This window comes from Pseudophryne corroboree, chromosome 3, assembly GCF_028390025.1.
Source record: "Pseudophryne corroboree isolate aPseCor3 chromosome 3, aPseCor3.hap2, whole genome shotgun sequence".
NCBI lineage: Eukaryota > Metazoa > Chordata > Amphibia > Anura > Myobatrachidae > Pseudophryne > Pseudophryne corroboree.
Genome location: NC_086446.1, coordinates 202,858,893 through 202,874,316, shown reverse-complemented (window position 1 = coordinate 202,874,316; position 15,424 = coordinate 202,858,893). Strand labels below are relative to the sequence as shown.

Sequence of the window (15,424 nt, the reverse complement as noted above, 5' to 3'; positions counted from 1 at the left end):
AGCAGCTACATCCGGATCTTCAAAAAATATTTGCTGCTCGATGTCAAACATAAAGATGTTAGAATATGAAGGAGCCACAGAGGACCCCATGGCACACCCTTTCTGCTGTAAGTATATGCGCCCATCGTACAGGAAAAATTTTTTTTGTAAGGTCATCTGTAACAATTGCATGCATAACTGAAGATCGGGGCCCTGGTACTCTGTATGATGCATTAAATAGCGTTCAACAGAAGCCAACCCCATTTCGTGTGGGATAACTGTGTATAGATTTTGCACATCTATGCTGCATAACAATACATCTGTCTCAAACATAGGTAACTGCTGAAGTTTATATAACAGTGTGGTGGTATCTAGGAGGAAGCGGGGGTGGACCTGTATACATGGTTGCATGATAGAATCTAAGAATAAGGCTACTGGTTGGAATAGTGATGCTCTGGCGGATATAATGGGGCGCCCAGGTGGATTATGGAGGGATTTATGAATTTTGGGTGTTATTTGAGGTGGAACAATATTGATATTGTAATACATAGTGTGTTCCTAACATCATTACTTTGCCCTGTAGTTAGACCTGCTCATTTGTTTACCTACAGCTGCCTATGTCTGTTGTTTATTATCTGTTACTATGGTGACGGGGAGCACGGCCGGGGGAAGTGACGTAGAGCAACGTCACTTCCGGCACGCTGGACGGGGCGGGCGGCATCCCGCTGACCGCAAGCCATTCAAACACAGGGTGATGCACTCTTTATAAGGTAAGACCTGCTTCATTGTCATTTTTAGACCTGAGGAAAATGACTTAATAAACATCAATGAAACATTGTCTTTCATCATCTGCCTACACAAGAGCTGTTATTGATTTAGTCACCAGGAGTGCCGTGTCCACTGCGTACATGATTGATTCATCACGGGGGCACTCGGTGCGGTATTCTACTCTAAAGGAGAGCCGGATCACATGAACATTGTATTAGTAAGTTGCTGGAGTGGCATCTCCAACATATACTTGATCAAGGCTCCCTTTCATTTTACATGATGCTACTACTCTGTTTCCTCTGCCAGTTTGCACAGCTGTAATACAGCAGCAGCACTTTTTCTATGCGCATTTTGCACAATATTTTGGACACATTTGCACTTTTTCATTGGGCTGCTTGTATGTTAATCCGTTTGTGTATGTACCATTAACCGCGGTATCTTATCAAAATGGCTGAACCGAGTATTGAACTAGGGGATTGTCCCCAGCTCTCTAACTATGCTATTGGGGATCTTCATGGCTATTCTGGGGCCGAGGCTGAGGAGATCCTATATAGTGAAATTATGGAGGCTCAAGAGGAGGCTAATACATCTGATAGCTCCTATCGCGAACTGCTCCGATTACATCATAAGGAGATAGATTACTACTATCATTGTATTTTGCTCTCCGATTATTATAGAGCCAAAAAGATACCGCGGGGTTTACGAGTGAGGAACTCACCCACTATTGGCTGCAATGATTTAGGCTTCTGTAAGAAGTGGGTAGGCATCCTTAATAAATGCTCCATGGACTTAATGCTCTTAATCATAGAGCAATCTACTAAAGAGATGAATAATATAAAAGCAAAAAGAGTGGAGTATGAGATCATACACAAACCAATTTTGCAGGCTGACTCTGGTACCGATTGGTACGAAAAACTTTATGGGCAATTACAAATTTATAAGCGTGACCTCATCAAATTCAAGGCACAAAAACGGAGTAAGGTTGATGGCGATTATGACAACCATAACGTATATAAATGGACAGACTCGTCTACACGCTATGACCAAAAGAAACCGTTCTTCCGTCGCAGACGGTACAGACAGCGCAACCTTGAAACATCCCATGAACATACTCCCACATCTAGTGAGTCTGACTCTACGAGTCAACCAGCAGCAGGGGTTCACCCTTTAGGGGTTACGACATGGACTTTGGTCCAAGACAAAAGAGATGCCGGCGCCTGTTCCCAAGAAGGAGCAAACAATGGCAGAGGCAGAGTGGGGAGGCCCCCCAAGCATCAGAGACGCTAGTAGTGAATTTATCTGACTACGATCTATCTGCTGTAGAACGACGGGTGTTGTCCAGGGGCCCAGATCCGTTTGATTGGCAGATTGAAAAATATCGTTTACAGCGACAATTGAAATTAAAAGAACATTTCAACAAACAGTCTACCAACATGGAGCGTCCTGTAATACCAGCCAAATTGCAGAAGATACTACCTAAATCTAAATTTGAGCCCCAGTATCATAATGCCTCTATCAAAACATTTACACGCCTTTTGGATGAACAAACCAATGCACATATGTTGAGGAACACGCATGTATCTTTTAACCTTACGAAAGCAGAAAGTGAAGCCCTTCACCATTTATCAGCACAAGAGAACCTTATCTTCCGCCCGGCAGATAAAGGGGGAGCGCTCGTGATTCAAAATCTACAGGACTATAAAACCAAAATAGAGCGCCAACTACAAGATACGGACACATATGGTCATCTTAGTAGGGATCCTACAGTTGAATTTAAAGATCAGCTTACCATGACCTTAGATAGGGCAGTTAGTGAAGGTAAAATCTCAAGTGCCCTACGTGATGCTCTTATACCTGTGCACCCGGTTATGCCGGTATTGTACACAACACCCAAAATTCATAAATCCCTCCATAATCCACCTGGGCACCCCATTATATCCGCCAGAGCATCACTATTCCAACCAGTAGCCTTATTCTTAGATTCTATCATGCAACCATGTATACAGGTCCACCCCCGCTTCCTTCTAGATACCACCACACCATTATATAAACTTCAGCAGTTACCTATGTTTGAGACAGATGTATTGTTATGCAACATAGATGTGTAAAATCTATACACAGTTATCCCACACGAAATGGGGTTGGCTTCGGTTGAACGCTATTTAATGCATCATACAGAGTACCAGGGCCCCGATCTTCAGTTATGCATGCAATTGTTACAGATGACCTTACAAAAATTATTTTTTTTCTTGTACGATGGGCGCATATACTTACAGCAGAAGGGGTGTGCCATGGGGTCCTCTGTGGCTCCTTCATATTCTAACATCTTTATGTTTGACATCGAGCAGCAAATATTTTTTGAAGAACCGGATGTAGCTGCTAGTATATTGGCCCTCAATCCGAGTTGTTCGCTCGGTAAAAATCTTCGCATCGCAGCGATTTTCCGCTTAATGCGCATGCGCAATGTCCGCACTGCGACTGCGCCAAGTAAATTTGCTATGTAGTTAGGAATTTTACTCACGGCTTTTTCATCGTTCTGGCGATCGTAATGTGATTGACAGGAAATGGGTGTTACTGGGCGGAAACTGGACGTTTTATGGGCGTGTGGGAAAAAACGCTACCGTTTCCGGAAAAAACGCAGGAGTGGCCGGAGAAACGGAGGAGTGTCTGGCCGAACGCTGGGTGTGTTTGTGACGTCAAACCAGGAACGACAAGCACTGAACTGATCGCAGATGCCGAGTAAGTCTGGAGCTACTCAGAAACTGCTACGAGGTGTGTAATCGCAATATTGCGAATACATCGTTCGCAATTTTAAGATGCTAAGATCCACTCCCAGTAGGCGGCGGCTTAGCATGAGCAAATCTGCTAAAATCCGCTTGCGAGCGAACAACTCGGAATGAGGGCCATTGTTTTACTGCCGCTACATCGATGATCTTTTTCTGATTTGGCAGGGCTCACAGACTCAACTTGAAACCATTATTCTTGGGCATAACGCCAAACAACATCCAATTAAATTGACATATACAATTAGTGATCAATCTATTAATTATTTAGATGTCCAAATTTCAATTCAACAGGGCCGCATAGCAACCTCTCTTTTTTGCAAACCCACTGATAAGAATAATGTCTTGCATTATAGTAATTTCCAGCCGCAACCCCTTATACGGGGCTTGCCGTTTTCTCAGCTTTTGCGCATCAGACGGATTACATCCGTCATGATAGCCCAATTTCTAGAACGAGGGTATCCCATCAATCTTTTACAGGAGGTGAAACTCAAAGTGTAGAAGATTGACAGAGCGACACTAATAGGCCCATCACAGACCTCTAGCAATCCTGGTCCCATCATCCCATGGGTGGTGCAATATCACTCAGCCAGTACAGGTATTAATCAAATATCTAAAAAACTATGGCCCATTGTGCAGAGCGACCCTGAGTTACGGCTACACAACACCAGATTAATGTCCTGCTACAAACGAAGTAAAAATATCCAGGACATTCTGGTTAAAACGGATGTAACCAAGTATTCCTCCACCACCATCAATCCTACGGGGGGTAGGCATAGGGGATGCATTCGTTGCACTTGCACAACATGTCAATTTATGATAGCGGGGGATACCTTTCAACATCGCCACTCTGGGAAAACACTATATATATTACATACATTGACATGTGCTTCCCGTTTTGTAGTTTACCAGTTGGTATGCCCCTGTGGGCTGTCATACATAGGTAAAAACAACGTATGTTTAAAGAACGTATGGCAGCCCACAGGTCGGCAATTAAATTGGCCATTACCAAGGGAACTAGTGAACAGCCTGTTGCCAGGCATTTCGCCTCTAAACGCCACCCACTAACAACGCTTAGATATTGCATGATTGATCATGTGCCAACATCTATCCGTGGGGGGGACCGAGGGGCCAAACTCCTAAGGCTGGAAGCACAGTGGATTTACCGTTTAGATACGGTGCATCCACGGGGTTTAAATGAGTCCCATAGTTTCAACAGTTTTCTGTAAAATGATGTGGGGGCACAATGTATATGCAAGAAGCAGTCCTTTTAGGGGGGTCTGCATAGTAATTGTTATATGAGAGGTCGACCTATGCATATCAGTAGACTTGAGGATTTATGTGAGCCTAGTCAGGTTACGACAGCTAGCTTTACCAGTACTGCTGTATTGTTGCTGGTATTTAACTGTATTTTATGTTGTATTTCATGCTTACTATGTTCCACCGCTAAGTAAGTTGATGCAATGCTGTTAGATTTATCAGTATTGCTGTAGTTGCGGCTTGCTATTCATGGTCATAATGTATCGTTGAGGTGGAACAATATTGATATTGTAATACATAGTATGTTCCTAACAACATTACTTTGCCCTGTAGTTAGACCTGCTCATTTGTTTACCTACAGCTGCCTATGTCTGTTGTTTATTGTCTGGTACTATGGTGACGGGGAGCACGGCCGGGGGAAGTGACGTAGCGCAACGTCACTTCCGGCACGCTGGACGGGCGGCGTCCCGCTGACCGCGAGCCATTCAAACACAGGGTGATGCACTCTTTATAAGGTAAGACCTGCTTCATTGTCATTTTTAGACCTGAGGAAAATGACTTAATAAACGTCACTGAAACGTTGTCTTTCATCATCTGCCTACACAAGAGCTGTTATTGATTTAGTCACCAGGAGTATTGTGTATATATATATATATATATATATATATATGCAGTATATATATATATATATATATACACACACACAGTATATATATATATAAAGAAAGAAAGAGAGTCTTAGAATCCGCATTCACATACTCCGTATGCCATCTCTTGAGGTGCACTACATTGTTGGATTCTTAAGTTGGATACAGTGGCCCCAAGGGGTCAGAATGAGTAGAATTCCTTGAATATGTTTCTACTAGATAAAGTAAATTTATTTTCCAGCTTGATATTTATTACCAGTTATTTATATAGAACACAGATATTCTGCAGCGTTCCTGCCCCAGTGGGGCTTACAATCTATATTCCCTACCACATGTACACACGCACACATCAATGCTAGGGTTAATTTTGTCAGGAGCCAATCAACCTACCAGTATATTTTTGGACTGTGGGAGGAAACAGGAGCACCCGGAGGAAACCCACGCAAGTACGGGGAGAATATACAAACGCAACACAGTTAGGGCCATAGTGGGAATAGAACTCATGACCTTAGTGTTGTGAGGCAGTAATGATAACATTATACCATCTGTACTGCCATGATATCCCAACTTTTATGGGGGTTTTTTGCGTTTTTTTGTAAGGGAGGGTTGTCCGATTTTAACTTTTCTATAGTTCTTAGAGTTAATATATGTATATGATGAGGACAATATATTGTGGCATTGTCTCCCTCACTGCCTATGGTGTACCAATATTCATGCTGCAGACCTAAATGATTATTGGGCTTTGATTCCTTTAGTGATATAATATGTACACTTATATGTGACTTGATGATCTTTTACAATATATTCAGGCGAAACTCAGAAAACTAGAATATTAGGGGTGATTCCGAGTTGTTCGCTCATTAGCTGCTCTTAGCAGCATTGCACACGCTAAGCCTACGCCTACTGGGAGTGTATCTTAGCATAGCAGATTTGCTAACGAAGGGTTCGCTAATTTTCTCATAACGATTACCCCGCAGTTTCTGAGTAGCTCCAGACTTACTCTGCCAGTGCGACGAGCTCAGTCCTTTTCGTTCCTGGTTTGACGTCACAAACACACCCAGCATTTGCTCAGCCACTCCCCCGTTTCTGCAGACACTCCTGCATTTTCAACTAGCACGCCTGCGTTTTTCCGCACACTCCCATAAAACGGCAAGTTTCCACCCAGAAACACCCACTTCCTGTCAATCCTGTACAATGCGCATGCGCAGTTTGCGACTAATCGCTCCATAGCGAAAAAAAAATAACGAGTGAACAACTCGGAATGACTCTCATTGTGCAAAAGTTAATTTATTTCAGTAATTCAACTTAAAAGGTGAATCTAATATTTTATATAGACTCATTACATGCAAAGTGAGATACTTCAAGCCTTTATTTGTTATAATTTTGATGATTGTGTCTTACAGCTTAAGAAAACCCCAAATCGAAAAATCTCAGAAAATTAGAATATTACATAAAATCAATAAAAAAAGGATTTTAAATACAGAAATGTCAGCCCTCTGAAAAGTATAATCATTACTTGGTTTGGGCCCCTTTTGCATGAATTACTGCCTCAATGTGGCATGGCATGGATTCTATCAGCCTGTGGCACTGCTGAGGTGTTATGGAAGACCAGGATGCTTCAATAGCGGCCTTCAGCTCTTCTGCATTGCTCGGTCTCATGTCTCATCTTTCTCTTGGCAATGCCCCATAGATTCTAGTCTTAGTCAGTGGGGCGCCCACTGACGAAGGCTAGCGCTGAAACACGTTTGGGTAGAGAGACACTGAGCCACTGTTACAGCCTGCACAAGTCTGCACGGTGTTGAGACCGGAAGCCGGGAGACACGAGCCTGGATGTGGAGGTGAAAAAGTGGGTGATCAAAAACCAGAGCCCTGAGAGGAGGAGATCCAGGACTGCTATTGCTGTATGCCCATTGTTGTGATCTGACTGGGTGACGACTTTTGTCATAAGCTGTTTATAATCTTTTTAATGTACGTTTAACTTTGAAGTAAAATTGAGTGCTATAAAAAACTTCATTACACTATCTGCGCCCCCATTTGTTCTTATTACTATAGTGATACCAAACACCCTTGAGGAAGGGTGAAGAAGTGAGTAGCGATTGCTGGACACGTGAAAAGTGGATTTAATATATGGACTTTATACTTTATTAGAATTGCGCATGAATTTTGATTGTTCCATATATATATATATATATATATATATACATATACTGTACACACACACACACACACACACACACACTATACACATGGCCTAGTCACATTATTATGACCACCAGCTAATAGCTAGAGTAACCACCGTTAAAACTGTGTAGGTCTCCCTTCATGTTTAAAAGGGCTCGTATAGAGAGCATGTGAGATGCTCTTTATCAAATTGTAAACTATTATTCCTGTGCAACTCTGATGGGACTTATATTGTGGGTTGTTTACTTCCCACTTTGACACTGCCTGCTGCAGCTGTGGAGGAGCCATTTGTAGCAGTCATAAAGTTCTAGATCTGACTTGTGCTGTAGTTAGAAAAAATTTAAACCACCAGTTGATAAAAGGAAGGATCACTGACTGTTTGAGTCAGGTCAGGAGGTAACAATGTAGAAATAGAAACTATACAATTGAGGTGCCACTGAGCATATCTGGCAGGTTACCGTAATGAAAGGGGGAGACCAGTGTGAGAAGACAGCTGATGATGCAGATATTGAAAGGAGGCTCTGCCAGCAGCTGCTAGGATGGAGCCAAAGACACACACAAAGCCAATATGCGGGAGCGTCTGTAGCTCATTATGAGATGTAGTACTGGTGGTAAGATTTCTACAAAGTTCAGTATATATAAAATACAAATAAAAGCTGGACTCATACAATTGAACCCTCAGTCAGACGCAGCTGACCTGACAGGTGCCGCAAAGCTGCTCTCGCGCCCCTCTCCACCCTAAGGGGGTGCAGGGGCCTGTCCCTCCTAGTACCTTCCTATCTCTAGGTGCTGTTCGAAACCCCCCTAGCCTGCGTGGAGTGCAGTAGTGACCCATCCTGGCCTCTCAGGCACACTGCGCCCAATATCCTCCAACTTTTGAAGGTTCGTTTTTCCTTTTATTTTCGTCTATTGTTTATTTTGCTCATTTTATGAATTAAAATTGCAAAGGTTGTGGATATTTTGCGGAAATATGTAGGTTTGTCCAGGATGGCCTCTCAGGCACACTGCGCCCAAACTTATACTCATGTTCGCGTTTTCTCTTTTTTGCTTCAGATTTTCTGGTAAAATGGTCTGTAAAACCTACTATTTCTCTCTTTGTATGTCCTAATGAAGGTCACTGATCACTTTAAGAGCATTAGAATTTAGTTAATTAGGTGCGAATGACAATTTTCTAACGGACGCCTGTCAGGCGCACTGCACCTGAACCCGGGAGTCCCAGAGGTGCACCTGATGGAGGCTTAACAAATATAACACATGCTTATCTGGTTACTGCATTGCATGGAGTAGAGCAGCTCTCTCAACGCATTTTGTCCTTTGTGACAACAGTCTAGGATTTCCTCATGAGATAAAGAGTGGGTGAGCATGCACTGGGGAGGTTTATAAAGGTTAGTGAGGGCCTAATTGGCATTTGTTGCCCTCTATTGTGCATGTGCAGGAATAACCGCAAAAATCATTGGAGTTCAGTGCTTACAAACTCCTTTGTTAACCCTTTTCTGTATATGCAGGCTTTTGCCACGATTACCGTGGATCCGTGCATGCACAGGATGCCACAGTAATCGTGGGAGATTGGCGCTAACTGAAGTGACATTTTTCATGCGTGCCCAGTGGAGCCATGATTTGCCATGGGGCGGCGCATGCTAGAGATAGCTGCAACAGATGCGGGATTCACCGAAGGATTTTAAGTGGCAAGATGAGTACTATTGGGCCACAACTGATGTCCAGTCCCTATATATCTTAACAGTTCATGAAAAAGAAATAGAATCCCGTAGGGAATTTTTAATTCCAAATCCCAATCTCCAGGCAGAACACAAGGCTTTTATTTGTATTTTAATCAGCTTGGTTAACAACCTTGACATCAACAAAGTCAATCTGTGCCTGGCTGATGTTAAAAATATATATGATGTTAGTATCCTGTTGGTTAATATTGTTCATCATGTGTATCAAGTCCTTTGCACCAGTCCATAGAACAAAGGTACAGTATCGTCAATGTAGCAATTGTAGAACTTGATATTTGACACATACAAAGGATTGCTGAAGAACAAATCTTTCTCCACGCTAAACATACAGTAAAGCCATTAGCGTATGAAAGCGCTACACACGCCTCCATCGCACAACCTTGTATCTGGATCTATGTTATACCATTGAAAATGAAGTCATTTTGTGTTAACATCAAATTGAGAAGCTGGAGAAATAGGTCAATGTCTGGACCTGTATAATTAACATTATTGGTTAAGAGTCTCCTTGTAGCCTCTATGATGAGGTATGTTAGTGTAGAGACTTACAATGTCAATGGTGCATAGAAACATATTCCCAGTATTAGAATTCACCTGTTCCAACTCATTAAGGAACAAAGATCATATCCTGTAGATAAGTGCTCTCTCTCTGTGGTAGCAGGAATTTATCCAAGTATTTGGACACCTCATAATACAGGGAGCCCCTGGCAGAAACAATAGGTCTGCCATGTGGCTGAGTGGTATTTTTTTTTGTATCAAATAAAATCTTTAGATTTTGGGAATGTCATATAGTAAAGACATATGTTAGAGGTAGGTATTTTCCCAGATCAATCCATTTCTAATGGAAATCTTCTGTTTCTACAGGGATAAAATTTATGTTGTCCCTGGGCTCCAGAATGATTATTTGTCCACCTGTAGACCCACTTATCTTAACAGTCTTTTTTAACACTTGCCAATTTGTTATGTTTGAACTGTATGAGATCATTCTTATACTTATCTTCCTGTGTCTGTAGTTTGACCATCCAAACTGCCAATTTATCATGTTGTAATTTCTAAAGCTATAAATTCTCAAAGTTTCCAGAGATTACTAGGACTACAAAATTACTTATTTGTGTACCACTAAGTGCCAAATAGAATATTCTAGGAGGACAACGTTAACATACAAAAGTCCCTTTGGGACACTGTGTTTACCCGTTTAGTTTATGTTATTGAACAAGTTGTACATTTACTTTATGAGATAACACATAACTACCTACCATAAGTTTCTATCTGAATTGTAGAGCCATTGGAGGACTGTAGACCTTTGCTGATCTGTGCTTCCTAAAAAATAAAAATATAAATGTTTTCAGTTATTGAGTAAATTGCTGTTTTAGTTGGAAAGACCACTTGCCTCTCTGATAAGGTGAAAGAAAAAATCTAATATACTTTATTCACTTTACATAAAGAACAGCAAAGGAACACCCCATAAGTAAATCTAATAAAAGGTCACAGGCCTGCTCCCACATTGTCTACCTGCTCAAACTTTTGTTTTCATCAAGTATGCCCTGTTTTTGATTAATTCTAAAGAAACCCTCCCTTAACTAACATTCCATTTCTAAGTGCAGCACCATCACTCTAATCCCCTATGCCTCCACACTCCTTAAGGAGTTGGTTACAACTGACACAACTTACTCCTTGCCACCAACTACTTATTTAACGCTCTCCAGTTTTGAAACTTCATATTCTAACAAGAATGCCATTAAGGTGACAATTACTTTATTTTCCAAATCTGAGAGTTAGTTCTCTATGTGTATTCTCTTTAACCTCATAAACCGCTCATCTTCCTTCAAATTCTCAATTTTGTTCACCTCTCAGACACTGCTCTTTTATAGATCTCTTCCTAGCCATGCAACCACTCTTTCTTTGTCTCTACATGTACTTTAACCTCTCCCTTCTATCTCCCTTCCTGTTGGCATCCCCTAAGGCTCTGCCCTTGAGACCCCATCTCTTCTCACTATTCATCTTTTCACTATGTGAGCTCTAAAGTGTTTTTCAATATCTTCATTTTTACAGAGAAACCTAATTTGACCTCTCTTACTCAAACTCCCACCTCCTGTTCTCTCCCTTATCATCTGTGGCCATCTCCTGTTGGATATCTTATTTCTATAAGTCATCCTTGCTAAGGGTGCATACACACTAGACAATATCACACATGATCTGGCTGATATTGGCCGGTTCACTGCAATATTGTATAGTGTGTATGCTCGATGCAGGATACAAAGCACGCTCCCGCGAGTCATATCCTGCATCACATGTTGGACCTGCATGCAGGTCTGATGTGTCACATTGCTTATGAGGGCCATACTGCTGAATGCAGCATGGCCCCACTGCTCCCCACATTGCAGCCAATGCATACACACTTGCTGATGTCTGGACCCCCTCACAGACGATCGCATCAAGTGAACCTCGTTTTGATGTGTACATAGCCTAACAATACATTACATTCCCTCTCTAATGCCCCCACTCTATTAATCCTCTTCACTAATAATATCAACATTCCATCAAGTCCAAACTCTACTCCCACATTCAGTCCCTCTCCCAATTTCATTGGTTCCATACTATTATTTATGAAAAAAAGAATGTACTTTTTTTTTTTTTATCCATTTAAGTCATCACCCATGCACAAGTTATATCTCAAAAACAATACTACGATCCTATTATGGCAATGCCAATGAAAATTAAGCAGCTGTGAAGGGAAAATGTCAGCCTCCAAATCTGGGCTTAGGTATTATACAACTAATAGGAAAAATAGGGATTAAAATGTAAATAAATAAGTAAGGCTTGTGAGTAAATTCAATACATATATTTAATATCAGTTACATTAAACAACAAAATACATAAATCAACACTCAACAAAAATGTTTAGGGGTATATTCAATTGAAGCCGGATCCTCTCCGACAGAGAGGATTCGACACAACACTATTCAATGCCGGCCGTTTCCGGCCAGCAATCCAACAATGCAGATTTGACTTGATTACGATGCAGATTCGACTTGATTAGTTGAATCTGCATCAGTGGCAAACTGTCAAAAACTGCCGCAGTTTCAACAAAAACACGTGGCTCGGTGAGTAACTCGCCGATCCACATGTTTTCTATCAACTGCCATTTTTTTCTGCCGTCGAAAAAATGGCACTTTCATTGAATAGGTCGAATGTATTTGACCTAAAAGCTGTTCAAAAGTGCAGTTTATCTGACTGTCAGAAAAACTGGCACCAATTGAATTCCCCCCTTAGTTTTCATAAGCATGGGGAGTGTGCAGCTAGATAGCCATATTTATAACCTGTGGCAGGTCCCCAAGAGGGATATATTGGCCCCAAATTACTGAATGGTCATCCTTAGGTAGAATTGCATTAAGCAAAGTAAAGTAGGTTTGAAATCGAATTAGAGGCAATCTGAATAATCCAGTAAACAGTTAAAGATGTGTTGCCAGTTTATGGGGTAAAGTGTCCAATTAGTCCTTTTTATGTTACATGTACATTTTTAATATGGTTTATACATAGAAAGGTGAAACTGTGTGTGCTTTAGAATGATTCACTTCTATATTTAATGATCACAGGTGTTGTCATTTCACTTTAAACACAGCTGGTGTATTTAATTATTTCAGCAGTTTCTGCACTATTTATTCTGACTTTGTGTTACACAGACATGAGCATCTGAGGAAGAGAGCCGTGTGGTCCCTGAAATGTTATGCTGTGTACTGTACTTTTCTCACCTTGGAGGATAATAAAGCAGCTCAGCTGTAAGCCCTGTTTAATAGTGATGTATGCCTTCTGCCTATCTTTGTTCCTATTTTGCAAGTGTGCATATTGTAGGTGTAGACATTTTTCCAGAGGCACAGGATAGTGTAATGCATTTTTTTTATGGTGCTACGTTTTTCCAAAATGCACAAAACAGGTGTACTACAGCATATATGATTGAAAAGTTTGGTAATAATAAGCAAGTGTGTATTCGTAATAGCAGAGCTATTAAGTTGTTGTGGGTTGTTGTGGTTTTTTTTAAAATTAAACTCCCAACCAAGGTATTGCATCACAAGATGGCAAATGCAGGATTTCTACATAGAGATTTCTAAATGCTTAATTTAGCTGGAAAGCTAAAATAAACTGCTGCAAAAAGCTCAAAACAAACACTTCTCATGCAGTTAAATTCTTTTACATAAAGAACATACTACATACAGTTAAGTCCCAATGGGTTATCTATACAAACAGACTTATCTGACAAGCTTAGTAGTATAGTATATTTAAAAACATAAAACATTTTTTACACACTATAAAATTAGAGATGTGTGACCATCCCGATTCCCAGTTAATCCATGCCTCTGGTCAGGTTTTCCCATGAGGCTTGGATCAGGAAAATGAGACAAAATGTACTCTTCCTGATATCGGATCTCATAGAAATGTAGAAACATAGAATTTGATGGCAGATAAGAATCACTTGGCCCAACTAGTCTGCCTCTTTTTTAGCTATATTGTTATGTCAAACAATACTTGATCCTTATTTCTTTGTAAGGATATCCTTATGTCTATCCCGTGCATTAATAAATTGCTCTACTCTCTTAGCTTCTACCATGGAATTCACCCAAGGGTTCTAATGGAGCTTCACTCTGAACTTGCAAAACCGCTATTTTTGATCTTTAAGCATTCAGTAATATCAGGTATGGTTCCCAAAGACTGGCGTATAGCGGAAGTAGTGCCTATATTCAAAAAGGGAAGTAAAGCTGAACTAGGTAATTATAGACCAGTTAGTCTTACATCTATAGTGGGGAAAGTGTTGGATGGTATGCTAAGAGATAGTATTCAGAAGTTCCTTGAAGTCAATAAGGTCATTAAAAGGAATCAACATGGATTTGTGAAGGACAGATCCTGTCAAACCAACTTACTTGGCTTTTATGAAACAGTAAGTGCAAACCTAGATCAGGGTTAAGAGGTGGATGTAATCTTTTTATACTTTGCCAAAGCTTTCCACACTGTACCGCACATGAGACTTATCTACAAGCTACAAGAAATAGGGCTAGGAAGCACAATATGCACTTGGATAAAAATTGGTTAGATAATAAGGAGCAGCGCATTGTGGTTAATGGATCTTTTTCAAATTGGACTGAAGTGCTAAGTGGTGTGCCACAAGGCTCAGTATTAGGACCACTATTGTTCAATATTTTCATTAATGACCTAACAGAAGGTCTAGAGAGCATGGTGTCAATTTTTGCAGATTATACCAAATTGTGTAAGGCTATAAATATGGAGGAGGATGCTGAGTCACTTCAGAACAACTTAGTTAAATTAGAAGCATGGGCAGCGAAATGGAGAATGTGCTTCAATACAGACAAGTGTGGTAACAAGAACAAAAATAACGCCTACATACTAAATGGGGGGATTCTGTACTAGAAAAGGACTTAGGTGTCCTCATAGATAGCAAACTAAGCAGTAGTACCCAAAGTAGGATTGCTAATAAGATACTAGCATGCATAAAATGGGGAATTGATGCTAGGGACGAGTGTGTTATACTCCCATTATATAAATCACTAGTGAGGCCACACCTTGAACACTGTGTACAATTCTGGGCACCATACTACAAAAAGGATATCCTGGAGCTACAAAAGGTTCAGAGGCGGGCGACCAAACTAATTAAGGGCATGGAGACGCTGGAATACGAGGAAAGGCTTGCAAGACTAGGCATGTTTATAATGGAAAAGAGGAGACTAAGAGGGGACATGATCAACATCTACAAATATATAAGGGGACAACACACAGATCTTGCGCAGGACCTGTTTTTGGTTAGATCAACACAGAGCACTCGTGGACACTCGCTCAGGTTAGAGGAGAGGAGATTCCGCACAATACGGCGTAAAGGCTTTTTCACGGTAAGGACGATACGTGTTTGGAATTCCCTGCCTGAGGGAATTGTAATGGCGGACTTTAAGAATGGGTTAGATAAATTCCTAATGGATAAGGATATCCAGGGTTATGGTGCATATTCACGCATTATAGTTATTATAAAAAGAGGGATAAAACGTAACGGCAGACATCAGCATCAGTC

At 41.0% G+C, this 15,424-nt stretch overlaps 1 pseudogene; it reads right to left on the bottom strand.

Moving 5' to 3' along the window:
* Positions 1–2,868: 2,868 nt before the first annotated feature.
* LOC135057232 (spindlin-Z-like) overlaps positions 2,869–15,424 on the bottom strand; it is a 62,791-nt pseudogene continuing 50,235 nt past the window's right edge.